Source organism: Macrotis lagotis, chromosome 1 (assembly GCF_037893015.1).
Source record: "Macrotis lagotis isolate mMagLag1 chromosome 1, bilby.v1.9.chrom.fasta, whole genome shotgun sequence".
Classification (NCBI taxonomy): Eukaryota; Metazoa; Chordata; class Mammalia; order Peramelemorphia; family Peramelidae; genus Macrotis; species Macrotis lagotis.
Genome location: NC_133658.1, coordinates 757382318 through 757402010, shown reverse-complemented (window position 1 = coordinate 757402010; position 19693 = coordinate 757382318). Strand labels below are relative to the sequence as shown.

The following is a 19693-nucleotide window of genomic DNA, read 5'->3' as shown; positions in this document are numbered from 1 at the left end:
TTGGGCATGTATGAAATTGTATTAAATTTGTTGAAAAACATTGACAAATTGGTTCTTCTCTAGAATAGGGGAGCCACAGCAGTAAGGGATTAGATGAAGTTCAGTTGAAGAAAATTTAGGTGAAGAAAAAAGACTTTGCGGGTACATGATAGTAATCTTCAATTATTATCATTGTTGTTGTTCGTCCTTCATATTGGAAGAGGACCAATGACATCCCAATGATGAGATCAAGGTACAGTGTATTCAACTATGACAGAACTTGGGTAACTTCAATACAAGTTGGGCACAAATACTCAGGTTGGACATTTGGGATGAATGTCTCTAGATCTGCTCATCTCATGTTTCCTTTGTACTACAGTTTAGGTGTGTAATTTGAAGAGAATAAGACTTAGTAGGGATTTGCTAGAAGTCTTCAATTACTTGTTAGAGGTAAGAGGGCTTAGACTTCTTCTATGTGGCTGAGGAGGACAGTTGTAAGAACAATGTGTGAAAATTGCTGAGGCATATTTAGACTCAATAAAAGTAAAAATTTGCTAATAGAGGTGACACGGGGTGGGGGGTGGAAAGAACTGATAGAGGACAGGCACTGGAATCAGAGGACAGGCACTGGAATCAGAGGAAGATCTGGCTTCTAATTCCTCTTCAGACACTTTTACAGGCAAATCACTTTTACTTCACTGTGCCTCAGTTTCCATATCTGTAAAATGAGAACTGGACTCACAGACTCTTAATATACCATTCAGAGTATCTCTGACCTTTGGCAAGTTGTTTTGTCTTTGAACTTCAGTTTCCTAATCTATTAAATGATAGTTTTGTATTAAATGATCTTTATGATTCTTTCCAGTTCTAAGTCATATTTTCCCAGAATTGCCCAAGTGGAATGGGTAGTCTTGGGAAATAGTGGTTTCTCCTTATCTTTTTTGGGGGGGGGGGGTGTTGCAGAGGATTTTCTTACAGAGGAAGAAGTTGTAAAGATGATCTTCTGACTTTGAGATTCTGTAAGTCTATGTCATAGGCATGTGTTTCTCACACATTCACTTTTTGTCTTTGTGACTCAACCATAAGTGCTGGGAAAGAAAACAGGGTTTGTGAACATACCCTTCACTGTCAACAATAGACAGTAAATAGGGAACCCCATAACCCAAAGACAATTTTCCTAGGCTGACTGATAAGAACTATTTCACCCTTTACTCTTTCCTTATCCTCCTCATTGCTAATAACTATAATAATACCCAATAACAATTAATAAGTATATAATCCCTACTGTGTGCCAGACACTTTGCAACTATTATTTCATTTGATTGTCCCAACTACTCTAGGAGATAGGTATTATTATTATCCTCATTTTACAGATGAAGAAACTGAGGCAGACAGGTTAAATGATTTACCCAGGGTCCTGCAAAAAATGTATCTAAGGCCAGATTCGAACTTGTCTGTCTGACTCTAGACCCAGCACTCTATCCATTTGGTTATACCTCCTTAATCTTCCTTGTATTCATTTTATATCTATTGTATATAAGGATGCTCCTATACACACACACACACACACACATATTTTATTTTTGCTCTTTGAATGTAAACTTCTTGAGAGTAAGACTTTTCACTTTTACCTTTGTATTTCTAGTGTTTACAAATACAGAGGGCATAAAATGAATGACTAAAGAGACACTAAGAGTACAAGGTCACATTTCTCCTACTGAATGTTCCCTAGGCTAGTTTTTTTCATTAAAGAAATAGAGAAACATTTGTTTTTAATTGCCTATGAAAATGGAGATTGTCATCCTAGACATCTTGGAGTAAGACTATCAGTAGAGAAAAACCACAGAACACTTGGCTTATTGGGAATGAGAAGACTCAAACTCCATGCTCTACTTCTGACCCTTATTTATTGTGTGAATTAGGGGAAATCACTCCTGCACTGCAGTTTCCCCATTTGTAAATTGGGAATAATATTTTTTGCACTGCCAATATCATAAAATTATTGTGAAGAAAGAGCTTTGCAAACTTTAAGAGTAATTATAACTCCATTTTAATATTAATAATAATAATAATTATTATTATTATTAATTGCCTAATGCTTTTAAGGAGTGGTTCCCTTGAGCTAATCTGGCTTGACTATCACTTTTGGGGAAATATTGTCCACGATAGAGCAGGGAAGAGGTATCTTAGGTGGATATTGCCGCAAAAGTTTAGTGAGAATACGAGAATCCAGTTCTTTATATTACAACATGGTAACTTAGGATCCTAAGAGCCAGAAGTGATGGATCCTAGAAATCATCTTGTTCAATCCCCTTACTTTTACTAATAAAGACTTTTAGATCCGGTGAAATTAAATGAATCCATTATCACATTCAAGTCCCAGTTCCTGACTTTCAAATTTAGCACTCTCTACTCTACCACAAAGACAAGAATAATCCTGTTTATTCTCCACACACCATGGTGGGAGACCTGAATGAAGTAGATGTGGGGCCCTGTGGAAGGCGTAGGTCTACTAAAAAGGGAAGAGGAAGTAGCGTAATTCTTTATGGGTTTGGTTAAAAATCCTTCTCATTTTCTTTAGGGTAAAATAAAACTTCTCCAATATTTGATGTTCTGTTAGTTCGAGTACTTGCAGTGGATTTTGAGTCCCCTTTTCTTTTCTGTTGAGGACTAAATATGAGTCAAAACCTGATATTTCCTAGGGGCCCTTTGGATAGATATTAGGACAAGTGCACCATTACTAACATTTTCCTCTCAAAAAGTAACAAAAATAAAGGTAAAAAATTATTTCTGGTTTGAATTCCTGCAGCTCCTAGCTATTTTCCAGTGCTGCATCCCTCCATAGCAAGCCCTAGGAACATGTGGTTCCCTGTAGGGTTTTTTTTTTGACTGTGGGGCTCTTATTCCAGGGAACCAAATCTTTGTGGAGAGGGCCCCTTTTTCTCTCCATCACACCTTTTTTTCTTTCCAGGCTTCTGGAAGGCCCTTTTAAAAGCCAAAACCCGAGGGTCCTACTCAAGAGTTTGAACCAGCTGTGTGAGTCAGTATTATCATGGGGAACCCAGTTTAGGAACTAGAGGGCTCAGAAACATTGCTATACCTCGCAGAGTCCTTGGGACCTATAAAGGTTGTCTTATTTATGTCTTTGCCTGCAGACAGGATGACATCTAAACCTGTTTATGGAAGTGATATGTGTTATGACTCTTCTGTTAAGAAAGTTTAGAACAGAAGAAACTGGTTCTTTGATTCTCAACATTTCAAAACTTCACAAGTACCACAACTTTTCACTTTTTCTTATCCCAGGCCAAATTCAATCCCCATCCCCATTCCCTGTCCACACAAAGAACTTGGCTAAATAGATTCATCAACTGATGAGACAAATTTCTGGTGATGAACTGATCCAAGCTTAGCTAGTTCAATCCTCAGTGATATTCAAGCATTCCTTGCTCCAGTCCAAATTTGAAGCCTTGCCAAAGCATACTTTATTTGGGCCCATGCTTTGAGAATTCATCATCTCCAAACCATAACTTTAAATCCCATTCAGTTGAGTGCACTCACATGTATGTGTCTGTGTGTGTGTGTATATGTGTATGTGTTAGGGAGTAGGGTAGGAACATTGAGTCTACCTCTTTAGAAAGCAATCAGGAAGCACTGTGCAAGATGTCATCAAACTGTAGATTCTCGGAGAGTGGGGACTTTGTGTCCTCTGTCCTCTGTGTGTCCCAACGCATCTATGCCAAGGCATGACAACCAGTAGGGTACAACTGACTAAATGAACTTTAGGCATCTAAATGAGAATGAGAACAGAGAATATTCCAGTAAATATATCCAGGACTCTGATCCCCAGCTAACCTAATTCAGAGGATAGTTCCAATGTGGGCTTCTTCTCTAAGAGTTCCATATCTAAATCCTAGAGACTAGTTTTCAGCTGAGGCTCTTCCCACCAGTTTTCAGTCTCTGATTTTAGGCTGAAATTCTTCAGAGGTGTGCTTTCTCACCCTCCCCAGCCCTCCATTACTACCCACCAACCTTGGAGCAGGCAGGGAGACGTTTACCTACCAGGTTTCTTGCAGTTTTCCTGTTCCCAGCTGATAGTCCTGACTTTGGCTTCTATAGTAAATGTAGCTTTCTTAGTAATGACCCTCCTTGTAGAGCCAGGCAGAGGGAGGATCTCCTGTGACTATTGGTGCCACAGCTCTCTCAATCAAAGCTTTGTGTGGCTTTGGTAGAATGTTAAGAATCAAGAGATAATTAAGTTGCATTTCTGTGCATTGTTTACTGTTGCTCTCAACCAATCACTATTCCATAGGGGCTAATCTGTATAGTTTTGGGTTTTTTTTTTTAACTTGCTTTGCTTGTTTGTACTACGTTCTTCATTATGCTTCAGTTACAGTTTTAATTTTACTATTATTAAATCTTCCCCAAAGCTGCATTATTCTGTGCCTCTGAACTGAAATTTCTGATTTGGGGCCTGTTTGCATTTGGGCTCATTCTGTTTGCATCTGGGATGGTTCACAAATGATTGTTCTTGTTTACAAAAGAACATACATTAAAGCCCAGTATCAGAATTATTTCCACAGCCTTCCCAACCTGTCTGAATAGACTAGACTACAACTTGCATTTAAAAGGTAAAGATGTGAGGAGAGGGCTGGGGATTTGTAGTTCTCCTGTTGACTCAAAGATAGATGAAGAGCTGCAGGGGTTGTGATGACTTTGTAACCTGCAGAAACTCAGGAGAACAAGGGCTTGATCTCTTGTAGCCACTGGCCTCATCCATCAGACATCCTTGGAGCTTCTTTCTTGGCTTTGCTTCTGAGTTCCACTGACCCTGGGGGGTTTCCCAGGTTTGACCACCATTGTCATTATGGAACTAGCAGAGGGGGGCTGGAAGCCCTGTGCACATTCTAGCAATGATAGTCTTAACAGTGGGAATTAGTTAACTGTGTAGCAGAGGGCAACTGCGCTATGCCTTGGCCCCATCTCCAGCAGAAAAGAGACACCCTGACTTCAGGGTTCCAAGAACCAGATGCCCATTTATTGAGCCAGACTGTTGAGCAGCTTTGGCAGTGCCCATAGCCTTGCAAGCCGATTTCTTCCATTTCTCTCACTCCAGCTTACTCCCTATCTCTTCCTCCTGGAGTTTCCCTAGCTTTGTCTCCTTTTGTCACTCTGGTCCCCCCCAAGCCACCACGCACACTAAAACCATAACTTTTTTTTTTCCTTTCCCATTATCTCTAACCCATATACTCCGGGAAGTTTAATTTGTTCTCGGTAGTAATCACCATTAACTAGAAATTGTCTTTCTCTGTGTAAACACGTCATTAGTGAAGCTGGTTTTCTGCAGGGTCCAGATTTCATTTTTATTAAAATGAAACACTTTCAGGCGCCTCACTGTGTCCAAGGAAGGAAAGGATCATTTTAACCCATTGGGTTGGCCACAGATAATTGGGCTGGCATTTGATTGGACGATTAGGGAAATATCCTCTTTGCATGCAGTATAATTTGCATTTTTTTCCCACTTATATGAAGCTAAGTCATGCTTTCGTACACAGGCAGTTTTAATGAGCATTATAAATCCTAATGAATATATTTTCATGTTCATTTTATTGGCTTGTTTTTATTACTGGAGGTTTGAAAAACAGGGCCAGGGAGGGAGCTGCAGATGAAATGGCAGGGGAGACAGGCTTTGTGGCAGCATCCCCCCTACCCGCCTCCATCAGGCCACAGTGGGATGGAGGACTTGAGATTGGGCAGGGGGTGGAGGAGAGGGGTGCAGTTAAATTGTCTCAGGAATTGTGACCCTGATCAAGGGCAAGAATGCTAAAGATGCAGAGGATGCTCCTGTTCCTTTTATTCACTAGGAATCCTTGATTTAGCCTGGCTTTGACTTCAGTCAACCTTATTAAACACCTTTTCACAGGAGCAGAGCAATGAATATAGTATTAATCAATGTGCTGCTTAGATATTGGGATGTGTGGTATTAGTGATGGTGAGGTATCATGGTTCATAGAAAGATACCATGTCTCCCTATATGCACAGCACTAATTTTCAAAGAATGCAAACACAAATCAAATTATACTGGAAGAAATTACTTTTTGATGATTCAAAAAGTGTTTCAGATTTTTTCAGGACCTTGGGAATCATCATTTTGAGTGTCTGGTCATTGTCCTTCAGTGACAGTTCTGGTTAGCTATAAAATGGCAGGGTGGTGGGGGGTAGGTAATCTTTAAGGTTGCTTTCTAACTCTAATAATCTGTGACTTCATGACCCTACTATATCCAAATTGTTGGATGAACTAATTTTTTTTCTATAACACAGTTCATACTATCAATCCTTCCTATAAGATCTCTATTTTAACCTTCATATCTCTGAACAGATGTGTACCTGTTGTTTTTCGTAGTTAGAAGGGAAAAACATGGGATTTAATTTAAAGAACCTTAGTTTGAATCCTGCCTCTACTACTGTGTCCTTAGGCAAGTTACTTCTCAAAGTCTCAGTTTCCTCATCTGTAAAATGGAGAGATTGGACTAGATGAAAAAGGAGAGACTATTATCTCTACCTCTGGAACTTCCTGCATCTGTATAGAAAAGACTCTTCATCTTTATCTTTCCCAGGTTTATTGAAGCTAATGGCTAAGCCTGATGGGCCAGGGGTGGCTAGGTGGCTCAGTGGATAGAGCACTGGCCCTGGAGTCGGGAGTACCTGAGTTCAAATCCGGCCTCAGACATTTAATAATTACCTAGCTGTGTGGCCTTAGGAAAGCCACTTAACCCCATTGCCTTGCAAAAACCCCCCCCAAAATAAATAAACAAATAAATAAATAAAAGACTGATGGGCCAGAATTAGCTGACCTGAGTTCAAATCTAGCATCAGACATTAGCTGTGTCACTGTGGACAAATCTGCCTCAGTTCCCTCAATTGTAAAAAGGGGATAATGAGAATACTTACATAGTTGTGAAGATCAAAATGAAGTGTAGCACCTTGTACATCTTAAAGTGTTAATATAATTGCTAGTTATTGTTTATATTTATGTTTATTATTATGCAGTAGGAAATAAAGATTTCTATCTCATATTCTGTAGAAGTGGGTTTGATTCCTGTCTCTGTTTCATATTACCTTAGTAACCAGGGACAAAATATTTAACTTCTCTGTAAATCACAGAATTTTAGAGTTGGATTTGGGGAATCCTCAGGGCAGCTAGGTGGTGAAGTGGATATATTGAGTACCAGCCCTGAAGACAGGAGGATTTGAGTTCAAATATGGTCTCAGACTCTTATTAGTAATGTGACCCTGGACAAGTCACTTTATCCCAATTGCCTCCCCCCCATAAAAAACAAAGGAATCTTCAATATAATACACCTAATTAGTAGCTAAGCAGCCATTGCTTTGAAGACCTTCACTGAGGGAGGATGTCACTATTTCCCAAGGGGAAACATCCCTCCCAAGTAGACTAGCTCTAATTGTTGAGAAGTTTTTCTTTTTTTTCAATCAAGCATAAATTTACTGGTTCTGCTTTCAAGGGATAAAGAATACAAGTTTAATTCCCCCCTTCCACAGGAGAACTTTTCAAATACTTAAAGACATATATAATATTCCCAAGAAATCTTCACTTCTCCAGGTTAAACATCCCCAAAAGATTTTCCTATCACTATCATGTTTGTCTCTCTCTCTCTTCTGAATATTCTCCAGATTATCTACACAACTTTTCAAACTATGACTTCCTAGAAGTGAACACAAAACTTTAGATGTGGTTTGAAGATGTGGTTTAACCAGGGAAGATGCAGAAAAACTGGGTACTTGTTTATTCCTGAGAGCTGAGCTTCTCTCTCTCTCTCTCTCTCTCTCTCTCTCTCTCTCTCTCTCTCTCTCTCTCTCTCTCTCTCTCTCCAGTCGTTAAGTAATCACATATAGGTTATGCATGTGCAATTATTTAGAAACATTTCTTCATTAGTCATTTTGTACAAGAAGACTTGAATTAAAGAAGGAAGTTAAAAATAGTATCCTTCAGAGGCAGCTGGTGGTACAGTGGATAGAGCACCGGCCCTGGAGTTAGGAGTAACCGAGTTCAAGTCCAGCCTCAGACACTTAATGATTACCTAGCTATGTGGCCTTGGGCAAGCCACTTAATCCCATTGCCTTGCAAAAAACTAAGAAAAAAAAATAGTAGCCTTCACTCTATATTCAAACAATATTAGTTCTTTTTCTGGAGGCAGATAGTATACCTCTTCATTAGTTCTTTGGGATTGTCTTGGATCATTGAATTGCTGAGAATAGCTAAGTCATTCACAGTTCTACATCAGACAATATTTCAGTACAATGTACTTGTACAATGGGTTTCCTTGTTCTATTCACTTCACTATGCATCAGTTCATGTAAGTTTTTCCGAATTTTCTGATATCATCCTTCTTGTCATTTCTTAATAGTACAATAATATTTCTTTTCAATCATATGAATAAGTTGTTTAGCCATTGTCCAATTGATGTTTTTTAATTTCTAACTCTTAGCCACCACAAAAAGGAGCTGTGCTTCTCTTAATGCATATAAGATATACTCTGCCTTTTTAGGCTGCCACATCATACTGTTAATTCATTGAACTTGTAGTTCACTAAGACCTCAGATCTTTTCCAAACTATTATCTAACCACACCTTCCCTATCTTGTTCCTAATGTTTATTCTTTTGGTTCTGTTTATTTCTTTCTGCCTCAGTTTATAAAATGTTCTCATGTTTCTCAGACTTCTTTCATTATTTCTTGATACATAAAGATAAGATGTTACACTCACCACAATTTGTTTATTTTTTTCTCAGTCATTCCCTGACTGTTTGGCAACCACTCTATTTTCTATTACTTGGCTGCCACAAGGAGTCATGCTATGAATATTTTGGTATATATTTGACCTTTGTTTCTGTCTTTGATCTTCTTGGTGAATATGCCCAGTAGTGAAATGGCAAGACCAAAAGATTATCATTTTTGGTAGAGACTGTTTAACTTTTATATGCCCCAAACCTAACACATACCAGGCACTTAATGTTTGTTGATTGATTGATTGATTGACCCTCATTATATTAGACCTTATTAACTTTAGCTCTAATCTGTTAATATCCTTCCTTTTGGATCCTGACCCTTGCCATTCAGTATGTTAGTTGTCCTTTCCAGTTTTGTGTCATCTGCCAGTTTGACAAGCATGCCATCTCCACCTTTATCCACATCATTAATAAAAGAGTTAGTACAAGAACAAGCATAGATCCTTACCTTCCTCATTAAAAAAAAAAAAAAATTGGAGATTGGCCTAGGTCAAGGCTTCTTAATCAATACAATTTGTTTCCTTTGCAATCCTATGTATTTTATTTATGTTTTATTCTGAGAATAGGTCCTTTTGGCTTCACCAGACTGCTAAAGGAGTCCATGACACAAGTCTCAAGAGCTGCTTGAGGGCCCTTCCAGCCTTCAAGCATATCATCTTATTTTTTTTCCCTAGACAGTTCAAAGATTGATCTATCATGTTTCTGTATTCACTGCCTTCCCTGCCCCCCAGTAGACATTTAAAAGGTATCTAGGAAGCCAGGTCCCTCTCCCACCCCCAGGTCCCTCTCCCACCCCCTAGCCCTTTTTCTTTGGACCTAGGAACCAACATTTTGTAGACTGATCTAACCATTTTGGGGGAGCTGACTCCAGTGCTAACCTAACCTCCCAAGTGACTTTTTCACAACACAACCAACCTTTTCTCTGCTGACTTACCATCCCATTCTACTTTAGTGCAGGATTGTGTATGTTTGTGCTTAAGTCTATCTGAAGCAACTTCTGTTTCCTGACTCCTCATTGCCAGTCACAACATGGCAATCCAATTTTGGGGAGTGGTTCTTCCTGATTATGAATTAATTGTAACATTTATAATACTCCAAACCACCATCTTCTCCAACAGCAGTTTAATAAGTCATTCTTGAATGTACAAAGCAAGTTTAGTTTTGGACCCTGTTGTAACAGACTAACCTTTTAATGTTTAAATATGTGTGTGTTTAGAAATGTATGCATATATGTATATATACATACATGCATGTGTTTAGATATGTACATACATGTTTATATGTTTATACATATACATTTAATCTCCAGCATGGGTGGGAGGAGATAGGAGAATTTTAATACATAGTCTTTGCCCTTAAGCCTAAAATCTCATTGTGAAACAAGGCTTACAGACATGAAATAGAAGAACAGTGTTACAGTAAATGGAATGATGGTAGTCCTTGGTTCAAATCTCCTCTGATACGTCCTAGCCATGTAATCTTTTACATCTTTTGAGCATCTCATCTGTAAAACAAGGTTCAAAACAACTGTAATTCTCATCTTACTGGACTGCTGTAAGGTTCAAATTAGATAATGTACATAAAGACCTTTGCCTTCCTTAATGTGCTTTGTATTATCAATTATTATATTGACCCTATGGGATTTATTGCCAAAGCATGGAACCATAAATTTCTACTGTGTCCTATCTCTCACTTTGGGATGTAGTTTGGAGAATCTGTTGAGAAGTAAATGACATTGCTTCCTGTCTCTTCAAAATGAGATGAAGTAGGAGACATTCCTGGCATTTTAATTTTTTGCTTTGATATGAAAGGACTGTGAGACTGTGGCATTTGAATGACTTCCTAAAATCAGTTCTTGTCACCAGCAAACTAGTATGAGAACAAGTACTCTAGTTGGACTCTTAGGGAGTGGGAGTGGCCACAATTTTTATTGCCTTTAAAATGGAGAACACATTCTTCAGTACTTAATTTTTCTTTCCTTGAATCTTGGGAGTTAGTCCTATCTTCCCAGTGAGATTGTGAGCATCTTGAGGGGAGGTTCCTTGTTTATACTTAGACTTCTTCATCATTAGGCACTTGAATGCTGACTGATTGATTAGCTTAGCTGAGGGAGGATATCCCAAAGCCATTCAATGTCAGTTTTCTCTCACCCAATTTCAAGGCTAAATGTCCATAAATTACCTATCTGTATTGTGCATAGTAGTGGAGGGAGGGGGATCTAGAGGAGCCGTCTTACAATTCTAATATTGTCCTTGTTGGAACTGAGAGCACAATATAAATAACTCACCTGAGATACCAAATTTTTATTAAAAAGGTGGTAAGTGCAAAAGCAATCTGCCGACCCATAGCAGAGCCAGGTCTTCAATTATTGAGTGTAATGATGTTGGCACATTCCCGAGCTGTTCTCGGAGTCCTGGTGTCTGTGGAGCGAAGCCTTCATAACGAGAACAACTTCCCAACAGCTTGAAAGGACGAGAGGATGCAAAGCAGTCCGCCAGTCGCCTGCAACCAAAATATTTTTGGGTGACTGGAGGGGAAGTGTATTAAAAAGGGTGTTAATTAATTGTGAGCAGTGAGATGGGAGTAGATAAGAGAAAAGGTGAGGTAGTTTGCTCACAAGATTCTTCAGATTCTGACCCAGTTCTATAGGGAAAAGCTGGGGGGGGGGCAGAATCTGGGCAGAACTATGCGTGGAGAATAGGGTGCCAGGAAACCAAAAGGGTAAGACCCATTCTTCATGTCCCTTTTCTTTGACTTAAGTTTTACTACTGGGGGCGGTGATGACCTTGGAGACTCTGAAGATGAGTGGTAGAATGAATGGAGGGAGAGACACAGACTGTATAGGAGGAATGAATAAGAGGCCTATATTTCTGGCCGATGGATGACTGATATAGGCTCAGCTTCGGTGTGAAAGTTATCTCACCTCTCCTTGCCGCCGGGGTGTTTATTTAGCATCCCAGCTCAGATTAGCCTGGCCAGAGCCTTGCAGTTTCACATTGCTATGGGGAGGAAGGTTGACTGTGTTTGTTTTAGAGGCCACTTGGGAAACTCAAAGCATTATGGGATGGCAGAAGATGCCTCCCTGAAACCAATTTTAATATCCCTCCTCTCCCCTCCCCCAACCACTATTGATACCACCATCCATAATTTTGTCATCAAATTCCTGCTTGTTTGAGGAAGATTGGGGAAAGAAGCAACCTGTCCCGTTTGATTCTGGTTCATTCTCTCTTGCCTTCCTTTCTCCAATTTCTCTTCCTTGACTTTCATTTTCTCCCTGCCTCCTCCCATCCTTCCTAACTGTGTCTTTTTCTTGGGAGTTCTCTAGCTCAAGTTTCCACCTTCAAGTTTTCTCTTGCCCTTTTATCACTTCTAAGTGGGTGGATGGTATTGGTTTAAACACACTGGGCTGTGTAAAACTGTATGTCCTTTAATGGCTGTCAGTTCAAGTGAATGTTAGATTAGTAGGATAGAAACAGGATTAGAGGGGGGGGGTGATTCGAGTTTTAGGTCATCATTCATCTTTCTCAGCCTCAGTTTCGTCAATGGTAAAGTAAAGAAATCGTGTTAAGTGACCTCTAAGATCCCTCCCAATTCTGTGATTCATAGTACTTCGGAAATAGGACTCCCTGTGGAAATCTCAACTTGGGAGCAGAACTGTGTGTCTAGAGCTTCCCTGGGTGACACAACCTCTCCCTTCTCTGCTTCAGAAGAGGGCAGGGTGTGTGGGAGTTGGGGTGGGAGGAACTAGGGAAGGAATGGTGGGGGTAGGCCAGAGGGACAGGCTTAGCCAAGCAGCGGGGATTGCTGGCTGCCGCTCCAGCCCCCACTTCTGCCGTAACAGCTGCAGTCCAGCTGCTGGCATCCCTGCTGGGGGAGCGTGCTAAACCTCTCCGGGGTCAGAGCTGTGGTATGTCGGTTTCCATAGCAACCAGCCAACGGGCCACTTTCTCAGAACAATTCCCCTACTCAGCCGGGTTCTGGAGTTAGCTCAGCCCAAGGCCATGTGGCTAAGGAGTAAGGCAGGAGGGGAGGAGGGGAGCTGTAGAAAGTGGCTATCTCTCCTCTTGTCTCCTCTGGTCCTAACCCTGAGGCCTTAGGCTCTTTGAACTTCAGCAAACACAGAGGGAAGCCAAGAGCTGTAGACTCTCTTCCTGTCCTGGCACTCTTTCCCCATCTCTATCCTTTCAGACCTCCCATCCTTCTCCCATCCTGTCACCCTCTCAGGCCTGGCCAGGCTGGAAGGAGATTTGGCTCTTTGTCTGGACAACAGCTGCCCTGGCAGGCCTCATAGACAAGGAGCTGGGAGGCAAGCAAGCCCCCACAGAGGAGTCGGGAAGCCATCCTCTCTTTCATCTCTTCACTACTTTCCAACTCTTCCAGTGCCACTGTGCACTCTAAACACATCAGTTTCCATGGTGTGATTGTCTGATTGTGTGTGTGTGTGTGTGTGTGTGTTTCATTTTATATAGAGAAGAAGGGAATGAAAATTGTTCATTCTTCAGGTCTTTAGCACATCATCTAGTTTTACTCCTTGTCTCTGGGTAAGCCTTGATACAGCATCCTAAAGATGCTCAGAAGAGGAGGGTTTTTTAAATTACTTGCATTACTCACAGAAAGAGGTATAGGCAATGACAAAGACCAAGAACCTTTTATTGCCTTTCAGTTCTTCTTTCTCCAGTATGGTCACCAATTGAAGTTTCTAATTTTGGAATGAAGATGCTCTGATACTGTTATTTCCTTGAGGTTATTGCCCTTTGGGAACCATTCCAGATTTTTCTCTGTGTTGAATTCCTTCCCTGGAAAGAACCAGTATTTGTATGACAAGTGGGATTCTGAGGTCAAGGATAGAGATTGAATATGATTACTGCCTTCAGCCTAAGTGTCCTGTTGCCCCAGATGGAGAGCCAGAACTCAATTTCCATTGTCTAGGAGGTCCCTGGGATAGAAGGCTCCAGTTCACTGTGGGAGGCAGCCAAGCTCTTTCTCTGTCCTTGATCTCCAGTTACACTATAGTGCTTCTTGACTCTGTTGAGTAGCTCTCCACTTTGCAGTCTGCTTAGGTCCTCCCTCCCTACTCCTAATCTTCTCCTTCCCTGTCTTTAGTCCCCTGATTCACTCATACCCTGGACTTTTTGAAAGAAGAAGAAAGTTTTGTCTCTATTCTATAGTTAATACCTAAAGACTATCTCTTAGGTTTTAGAAAAAGGTTTCAGTTAATCTTTTCACACCCCACACTCAGACTTAGGAAGACATGTCCAATTTTTTTGAAGATAAGTATGCACCATAAATTTTTATACCCTAAATCCTAGGATTATAGAAGACTCATAGAAGACCCTTTATTTTATCCTTTTATCGACTTTGACCACACATTGGTGCCTGAAACCTGTTCCTTCCCTGTATTAACCACAACATGCACATGCATGAATTCATATATAAATGCACTCCCAACCTTCAAGAATCTGACCAGAAGTGGGAAGAGCAGCAGCTACATTGCTGAATACTGTTGTACTCTATATGGAGTCCCACACAGTGAATAGAGTAGGAAGTCCTTATTTCAAATCTAGCCTTAACTAGCCTTAGACACTTACTGAGCAAGTAACTTAATTTCTCTCTTAGTTTCAATTGTAAAGTGCTTAGCAGAATGCTGTGAGTAGTGGGAAGTAATAAGTAACAATAAAAGCTATTTTCTTTCTTCTTTCCTGCAGGAAAGCTCTGAACAATAAGGTTTTTAGCTTATCCTAAATATATTAAAAGGGGAGGGGGGGGAATTTATCAGCCCATCCCCTTCAGGATGTAGACATTCTATAGATATCTTAACTATAGATGATTAATCCTGTCCATTCATAGACTGAGGCAACCTACACAGATAGGGCTAGGCAAATCCCTATGTTCCTAGTCACTGAGTTGAAAGAACATTGTGAGTCCTAGCAGTCACTATTATTACCTCTATCCTCTACTCTGGAAAAATTTAGAAAGGGCAAGATCCCAAAGAGGCCCTTAGAGAGAAATGACTTCATATTTATGTGGCACTTTTAACTTTTCAAAGGGCTTTCCTATGTATCATATCACAAAAATTTTAAAACAATCCTTCAAGGTGGTCAGCCAAGGATCATTGTCTTATTTGATAGATGAAGAAAGTTAAGGCACAAAGAGATTAAATATTTTACCATAGATCCCCAAGGTAGTTACTTGGAACCAGGGCTAGAAACCAGGGTTCCAGACTCTCAGTTCTTTGCTCTTTCTACTAAAGTGCCAAGTGCTCTCTCAGGAGAAGTCTCTACTTCCCCTCAGAGGGAATTGAGCTCAGATGATTTTCTTCTCTTCTGGTTCCTTTGCTCCCCTCAAAAAAATTATGTTATTTTTCTTGTAGGAGTCAGCAAGAGGGAAAAAAGCTATTCTAAAGACTGCCCAGTTTTTTGCTTAGTTTTTTTCCAGTAGACAACTTCAATGTAGATTCTCCTTTTCACAATCTTCTCCTTAAGAAGTAAGCATATTTTGGTTTTATTCTCCCCTTCTCCATTCCCCCCCTGTCGATTCTGACACAACTAGACTCTGAGCCCAGTCCCTGACTGAATCTTTATTCTTTTGGAGTCTTGGCTTCAAGCATACATAGCCAATTCAGATATGCCCTTCTCTACCCCCAGTGCTTTTCTCCAGTGGCTTTTCTACTCAGTGGCTTTTCTGCTCTGACTTTTGGGTCTCCAGGACAGCAAATGCCTTACCAATTCCTCCCCCAACTGTTTCCTAAATACCCACTCTTAACTTCTTAAGGCAGGGTCATAGAAAAGTTAAGGAAGACATTATGCTTCTCATCTTTGCATTGGTTTTCCAGGGGAAATGAAACAAAGAGAAGACCAAGAGAAAATAACTGTTAGGATAGTGCTTTCTCTCCTATATTAAGGAGTTAGCAGTTGTTTGGAGTATGCAAATAATAGAGTTTTTTTTGGGGGGGGGAAGAAAGGCTATTCAAAGCATTATTATCATTATCACTCCCATCATAATCACCCACATGAGGTATTCATTCTTTAACTCTTCTCAACGATTTGTGTCCTCATTTTGGTAAGAGTAAGTCACTTTCTCATACTTATGCTTAACCTTCAAATCTCTTTATTTGCTCAATCAGGTAAGGGAAGTAATGGGAAAAAGTGTCACTGATGGGACAGTTTTATTTGGTGGAGTTGTAATTTTTTTTTTTAGACAAAAGATTTCTTTTAGATGACCTTTTTACTCTGTGTGAGTTGCTATGGGCTTGCCTGATAGTACCTGGTCTTCACCAAGGAAGAGTCATGGTCTGCTGATCTATAAAGCTGAAGCTGTCACTTTTGAGTATGGCGGTTACTTGTATTCCTTTCTGTTCTTAGCTCAGGGGAAAAAGGTGTCAGGCAATCCAGAAAGAATGTGCTCTCTGGACATAAAGAAGATATTATTTCTAACCCTGAACTCTATTCTTCTTTAAAGAACTAGAAGGGCTTCAGCAGATACTTGACAATAACCACTCCCCCACCCCCCACCTCCCCCCAAAATAAAACCAAACACTCATCAAAAATATTAAAGAAAACCAACCCATTCAAGTCAAAAACCTCTCAGAGGCCAAACTGAAAGCTGAAATCCCTCCATGTATGATTTCTTATTTAGCATTTCAGGAGAGCTGTGAGTCTGTGTGTGTGTTTGTGTGTGTGTGTGTGTGTGTGTGTGTATGTGTGTATGTGTGTAAAATGAGAGTGAGAGAGAGAGAAAGAGAGAGAGAGAGAGAGAGAGAGAGAGAGAGAGAGAGAGAGAGAGAGAGAGAGAGCACATGCATCCACCGCATCCATGGACTACTGGCTTGTATTCCTTTTGTGGCTCAGAAGTGGTGTGGGCAGGAGGGGGGCCATGGGGGAGGGAATTGTCTGAGCAGAGGCCTGATTAGAGTGAGGAACTAATCAGCACTGTGTTTATGAAGGTGTTTTGTACAGGAATTTGTGGTAAGTGATTGAGGGTGGGGGTGGAAGGGGGAGCATGGGCAAGAGAAAGAGGGAAGAGAATATTCTGATAGTCTCTTGACAATGAAACACTCAGGGGGACGAAGGGGTTTGGAGAGGAGATAGGCAGTTTTCCTGGCTGCCCTCTGAGGGTTCCACCATTTCATGACTTAAGTGGCTGAGAGTCCTGTACTTCGGCTTCAGATAAAGTTACTATGCAAGGACACTGAGGGCTGGCCAAAGCTGAGGAAAGAACTGGACATGCCACTCTGAATCCTAGTCAAGCAGGTTAGCCTGACAGAAATTGGGTAATGGGGTTAAAAGAACTCTAATCAGGTATGCCTGGCTGTCTTCAATTTTTATCTAACTTGATTAGGACTCTTTGTTGAAGGGGAGATGTGTTAGGGTGTGGTTGATGAGTCCGAAATTGGAGCTAAACTAGCTTGGACAGGAGGGCCAATTTAGCTTGATCAAAGGGGTGAGTTCATGGGGACGGAGCATCTGAAGTCATTTGTGCATGTCATGGTGACCACTCTCATTGTCAGGAAATTATGATATTTATCCTAATTCTACTTTATAGTTCCCCTTCTAGTCTCCAATCCCACCCCTAGTAAAAAAAAAATTTTTGGGGGGTGAGGGTAAATATACAATTTCAACTTTGAACTCAGTCCCTGATTGACAGGGACCCTGGACTTTATGTGCTTGAACTCTAGAGGTTTGGGGAATGATCAACAATACTCTGCCCAGTAACCCTGCCCAGATCCATGGAACATCTGCTCAGATGAACGCTAGCTGCAATGCTTTTGGGGACTCTATGGCCCCTGCCAGAGACAGGGTAAGAGTAGCCAGGAAGTGGCTTTGGTATTCTCAGTCACCTTGGCACTAGTGTATGAGCTGCATCAGGAGAAGCTAACTCCAGGGAGCTATCCTCTCCTTGGTACAGCTCACAGTGTTCCTGGGAACATTACCCTGCGGTGGCAAAGGAGGATGAAAGGGATGGGGATTCTTGTAAATTTTTAATCTGAAAAATAAAGAAAGTGTGAATAAGAATTAATGCAGTTATTAAATATTTAAACTTTCTGTAGTCACTTTCATTTTTAACATATTCCACTCTCAAAAGCTCTTGCAACAGGGCTCGTTGAAGATTTGTTCATGAGATGTCCCTGTCCATCCCCCCACCTTAACCCAAAGTGAGGCTGCAGGTATTCATCATCCTGATGGAAATGTTCATTATTTCCTCTACAGCAACAATCTGAGCCCTCTCTTTATATTTATGCTTTCTCTATATGACAGTATAAATAATTGATGCTGTTATAAACACATCCTATGCAAAATATTTATTAGAAAAAATAACTCTTTAATTTGGCATGTCATTTAATTCTGTTTCATAATCATGGAGCACAGTCTACAATTAATGTTGGAATAAGGAGATACAGAATAACGCTTAACATTCACTGAACCAAACAGATTCAATGACAGCAGCAATTCTGAAGTGATATCTACTAACAGCACCCCAGTGTTAAATATATGATGGGGTGGACATTGGACAATGCCAAGGGGCAGTACCAAAGATGAGACTGCAGAAATGCCTAGGTAAAATGGAACATAATGTTTTTCCAATCTGGGTTACAATCTGGGTTGGTGTCTGAACACAGTTCAGGTGGTAGAAAAATTTAGCAGAAAGGATGTGGACTAGTAGAGATATATTCCCATGGAAGGATCTTAGTGTTTGAAGGAGATCCCAAAGGGCTCTATTAGATGGGTAGGCAAATGATAGAATCCCCTGGAAGTCCTTGGCTACTTAATGATAACAAGAATTGGGGAAGAACTTCATTGCTGTCAAGGACTCCTCTTTTGCTTTTTTTCTAGTTTCTATACATTTTTCCACTGGACAAAAAAAAAGGTTATAGATGTTCTTTTGTTTGTTTTTACATCATTGTTACTTCCCACTTATTTCCCTATTCCCTATCTTGATCAAAACCTTAAAAATTAACAAACAAAACAAATGAAAACATTGGTCATGTAGGAAAATGCATGCATTAATCTTCATCTTTGGTCTGCCACCTCTTTGCTGAAAAACTGGAGGAATAGTTCCATCATCATTTTTCTTAAGTCTTGACTGGGAACTGCATTGATCAGACTTCTGAAATATTTCAATAGTCATTGAAATTCTTACAAAGAATTCCAAGTTACTCTGGATTCTCCATTCTTATAATTTCTTATATTGCAATAAGAGTCCATTACATTTGTATATTACAATTTATACAACCATTGCCCAATCAGTAGACACTCATTTTATTACAATTTCTGTATTTCTGTGTTACTATAAAAATTCTGGTGGAGTTGTTGACTAACTCCATTATTTTGGAGAGCAGTTTGGAACTATGCCCATAATGCCATCAAATTCATACTTTTTGATCCAAAAATATGAGTACTAGGTTTGCAAATGAAAGAGATTTTTAAAGAAAAGACTTATTTGTACAATGGTATTTATAACAGTTCTTTTTTTGTAATGGCTAAGAATTAGAAAATGAGGAAATACTCATTATTTGGGGAATGACTGAAAGGATATATAAATGTAATAGAATGTTATTTTACCATAATAAATGACATGTAGGATAATTTCAGAAAAACCTGTAAAGACATACATGAATTGATGCAGAGTGAAGTGAGCAGAACCAAGAGAACATTATATACAAGTAAAAGCAACTTTTTTGAAGAACAATTGTGAAGACTTGGCTATTCTCAGTGATACAATGATCCAAGATAGCTGCAAAATACTCATGGAAATTCTATCCACTTCTAAAAAAAGAAATGATGAAATTTGATTACAAACTGAAAGACATTTTTTTTTAGTCTCTCTTTTGGTTTGAGTTTTCTTCTATAAAATGACTAATATGGAAATAGGTTTTACATGATTGCACATGTGTAACCTATTTCAGATTGCCTA

At 39.9% G+C, this 19693-nt stretch overlaps 1 protein-coding gene and 1 long non-coding RNA gene across 3 annotated transcripts in view; one reads left to right on the top strand and one right to left on the bottom strand.

Moving 5' to 3' along the window:
- Nucleotides 1-19693, top strand: part of PKNOX2 (PBX/knotted 1 homeobox 2) — a 344867-nt gene that overhangs the window by 111437 nt on the left and 213737 nt on the right. The gene's annotated exons all lie outside the window — the stretch shown is intronic.
- LOC141508096 (uncharacterized) lies at nt 9908-12415 on the bottom strand. 2 transcript variants are annotated; one of them, XR_012474340.1, is made up of 4 exons: nt 12356-12415; nt 11706-11781; nt 11070-11284; nt 9908-10286 (listed from the first exon to the last, which is right to left on the bottom strand). It is a non-coding gene; the product is annotated as an uncharacterized LOC141508096 (long non-coding RNA). The 2 variants fall into 2 exon arrangements; XR_012474341.1 differs by having other exon boundaries at nt 12392-12415.